Source organism: Babylonia areolata, chromosome 31 (genome assembly GCF_041734735.1).
Source record: "Babylonia areolata isolate BAREFJ2019XMU chromosome 31, ASM4173473v1, whole genome shotgun sequence".
Lineage (NCBI taxonomy): Eukaryota > Metazoa > Mollusca > Gastropoda > Neogastropoda > Buccinidae > Babylonia > Babylonia areolata.
In genome coordinates, this window is record NC_134906.1 from 12,470,088 (window position 1) to 12,474,800 (window position 4,713).

Below are 4,713 nucleotides of genomic sequence, written 5' to 3' on the forward strand. Positions count from 1 at the left end.
CCCTCCCCCACAACCCTCCTCCCATCTCCCCACCCCCCACCCCCCACCCTCCCCCCAAAAATAAAATAATAATAAAACAACAACAACAGCAAAACAAAAACAAAAACTTGCAAAAATAATGCCTTGCACAGTCCTTTTTTTTTTTATCTTACGATCTGTCTGTCTGTTTATTTCTATATCTGTGCCTATTTTGATTCTTGTCCAATGGATAATCATCGTTGTCTCTGCATAAGACTTCAGTTCTGCCATACTGTGACGGATATGAAAGGACTGCAGCATTTCCACCCACAGCGAGACATGGACCCTCACGGTGGATCTGGAAAGAATTCAAGCCATGGAAATGAGGTGCTATCGCAAGATATATCTGCTTGACACAGATAAAGTTAGCCTACTTGACATCAGATAAAGATAGCCTGCTTGACACAGATAAAGATAGCCTGCTTGACATCAGATAAAGATAGCCTACTTGACATAAAGATAGCCTACTTGACATCAGATAAAGATAGCCTACTTGACATCAGATAAAGATAGCCTGCTTGACATCAGATAAAGATAGCCTACTTGACATCAGAAAAAGATAGCCTGCTTGACATCAGATAAAGATAGCCTACTTGACATCAGATAAAGATAGCCTACTTGACATCAGAAAAAGATGGCCTAGCCTACTTGACATCAGATACACTGACCACTTCACCAATAAACAAGTGCACCAAACAATCAAGCAGCACATTGGACCTGATAAAGATCTGCTGACATCAGTTGTTTTTTTGTTGTTTTTTTCATAAATGTAGCCAAGCGCTTAGCTTCAGATACTGCTTCAGATAGCGCTCTTCTATTCTTTTCATCTATTCTTTATCTCCTAACAACTATTGTAGAAAAAAACAATAGAGAAACCTCTTTTGTGACTGGCCTTTATATGTTCCTGGCCTGTGCGCGGAAATTCTTTCCTATCCTTTAATTCAATCATTCAGTTTAGTTCTTTTGTACCGCCGTCCCCTTATCACCACTCAGGTACACGGCTACATAAAGAAAAAAATATGCTGGAATGGCTACGTAATAAGATTCAAATGCCTTCCTAAAACAGTCCTCCAAGAAACTGTTGAGTGAGAGAGACGGAGGGGAAGACCCACAAAAAACGATGGATTGACAATATTGCAGACTGGACAGGGAAACCATCTGCAGAGAACCAGGCTTTGACACAGCCGACAGACCTGGAGGAATCTGTTAAACAGTCCTTCTGTGGGGCAGCCCAATGACCCTTCATTTAAGGGAATTAAGGAGAGGAGGAGGAGGAGAAGAAGAAGAAGATGATGATGATAAAAGCAGAACCTGCCTGGTGATGGCCTTAGAGTGAGCTGTTCGTGCAAACCTTTAGATTATCTAAAGGTGTAATTGAACTTCAGCTGCCATATTTTGATTTTCATTTTTTTCAACATTGCCATGATTGATATCAATATATGCTCTAAAGATGGGCATTGACGTACCATTTTCTATATATTACATTGTCTGAATTATTTTCAGACGTTTGAAAGGTATGACACAAAAGCATCAATAGGCGTTAAATAAGATGCATGTTGAGTTTCTTTTCTGGAAGTTGGTTTCAGATCTAATCCTTACTTCTTGTGTATTCATCCAAAAGTAATTATCCAGATTTTTTCTAAGCCTCGATGGTTGGTGCGTGGAAAGGTACGCTAGGGGCAAAACTCTACGCTTTATTTTCAGTACTTTGAAGCTTCATTAGTAAATATGTAGGAGCATTAACTATATGATAGTTTGTATCAAATATGCGATGTCGATAAATGTTTTAGAATTATTACATGCTGTCCCCAGTACTGTTTAAAAGTTAAACGTTTTCTGGCGTTTGTTATTATTCCTTCATTGTGTGCATTCCAGGTTAGATTTCGAATGATAAATCAGTCTAAAGGAATTGCTATATCTTTGTTCTGAATTGTCTAATTTTCAATTTCAAACTATGGTGACTGCTGTGAATTAGTGCCGTTTTTAAAAGGCTTAATATGTTTCTTTCTGCTGATAATGTAACACAATAATCGAAAATATTGATTGACCTTTTTTTCTTTTGGTGTATCTTCTTGATATGTTTAACAGCGCTTTTTTGTGTATTTCGGTTCAAAGTAACATTCGACAGACATAATTTCGTCTACATTAATAAAAAAAATAAAATAAAATAAAATAAAATGGAATAAAAATAATACGACTTGTGATACGTTTTCAGGTGAATTGTTTTTGTAATTTTTTTAACAGAATAGAAAGATTACTATTTTCATCTGTTTGGCGTTTTCCTTGTTTTGGAACTGGTATTGGAACAGAGTATTATCCATTGTGTTGGCATTAAACAGTAAACAGAGCACGTGTGTGTGTGTGTGTGTGTGTGTGTGTGTGTGTGTGTGTGTGTGTGTGTGTGTGTGTGTGTGTTTTTGTTTGTGTGTGTTTGTGCGTGTGTGTGTGTGTGTGTGTGTGCGTGCGTGCAAATGTTAATCTGGACATTCATACAATTAAACTGATGCTCCCATTTTGGCCTGATTATTCACAAACTATGATTTATGTTTCCTCTCTCTCTCTCCCCTCTCTCTCTCTCTCTCTCTCTCTGTCTGCTTTTCTCTCTCTTTTTCTTCCTCTCTGTCTCTCCCCCCTCTCTTAACTGAGATCATATAGGTATTTAGATATTACATGCACGCACACAAATACTACACACACACACACACACACACACACACACACACACACACACACACACACACACACATGTACTCAATATTTATAATAATCAAAAATCATCTGATATCAATTTACTTTTACGATTCAAACTTTATCAATACTTACATTTCATTTTCAAGATATAAATTTCCTTTGAAATCTGTCAAAAACATACAAACATAACACACCCGTGATTTCCCTGTTTTGTTACTGTAATGTGTAGCAATGATGACGATTGTAGAAGATTTCGTTATTACATGGATACAGTGACTGCATTAACTCTCTCCATACGAACGGCGAAAGAGACGACGTTAACAGCGTTTCATCCCAGTTACCATCATCAAAATATTGCAAGCGGAACGCTCTTATACTGAAGACGTGAATGTTGACAAAGAATACCACAATTCTGACGACGGAAGCTAAAGGTTGGGTCATTCAGACACCCACTGGACATCCGAGGGGTCTGTGTAGAGGAGAAGAGAGGACTGGCCGTACTGAGTGAGTTGAAGAAATATGTAAACGGGCAAACTGTGTCACACGCTTTTGTGTATATTTATACGAGTGTCTGTGTAGTGGTTCATTTAGGGACTTTTTTTTTTAACTCCTGGACAAACTTTGATGTTGGTTCGCCCATAGGATATATCGTTTGAATCTACCTGAAAAATGAAAGATCCTTTTCACTTCAAGGTAACAACACTAGTTTTGCTTATTTTCTAAAAACAAATTTATAAACCAAAAAGTCCAGAGAGACACAGCACTGAAACTTCATTGTGTGACTGAGAGGAAGGGTCAAAATCTTCAAAAATTGTCATGTGGAGTGATGGCCTAGAGGTAACGCGTCCGCATAGTAAGCGAGAGAATCTGAGCGCGCTGGTTCGAATTTCCCCCTCCACTCGACCTTGAGTGGTGGTCTGCGCGCTAAGTTATTCGTAGAGATGATAAACCGAGGTCCCGTGTGCAGCATGCACTTAGCGCACGTAAAAGAACCCACGGCAACAAAAGGGTTGTTCCTGGCAAAATTCTGTAGAAAAATCCACTTCGATAGGAAAAACAAATAAAACTGCACGCAGGAAAAAATACAAAAAAATGGGTGGCGCTGTAGTATAGCGGCGCGCTCTCCCTGGGGAGAGCAGCCCGAATTTCACACAGAGAAATATGTTGTGATAAAAAGAAAAACAAATACAAATACAAATGATGGCATGGTCTGATACGGGTACTTGTTCAGTGCCTCTCCTCGGTCAGAGACCAAGCGCTAAGCGCTTTACAAACACAACAGAAACGCCTTTCGGGTCGTTACTGCTGCATTTAATTTCAATTTGCATGCTTGCAAAGGTCCCCGTTTTCGATCACAGACATTTGTTATAAAGAGTTGGATGATTCATTACATCCCGATGACCTATGACCTATATTCCGTATATCTGTTAACGAAATAAACAGATGCACAGAGCAGGGTAATCATTGTAAGACCTAAGGTCGTACTTAATGTTAAGAAAAGTTGTGTCAGCTCAGTGTTGAAAAAAAAACTACTGAAACTTCAAGTGACGGGTCAGGACCAAAGATGGCAACAGTGACGGGTCTGAAGTCTTCATGATAATCAGGAAAATGTATACCTGTAGTTTTTTCTACACTAATAATAGTTGGGTCCTTGATCACAAGTTCTCAGCATACAACCACCGTAATGTTTAATTAAACAAAACATTTATTCCTCCATGTATTCACGACAAGACCGGCTGGGGTGAGTGTTCCCATATTCCCCTCCGTCGGACCCGAATATCGGAAATGACGGCAATGTATTCCAACGCGAACGAATGCGATTGACAAAGGCTCCAAACGAACCACGCTACAAACTATGGTGACTGCTGTGAATTAGTGCCGTTGTTAAAAGGCTTAATATGTTTCTTTCTGCTGATAATGTAACACAATAATCGAAAATATTGATTGACCTTTTTTCTTTTGGTGTATCTTCTTGATATGTTTAACAGCGCTTTTTTGTGTATT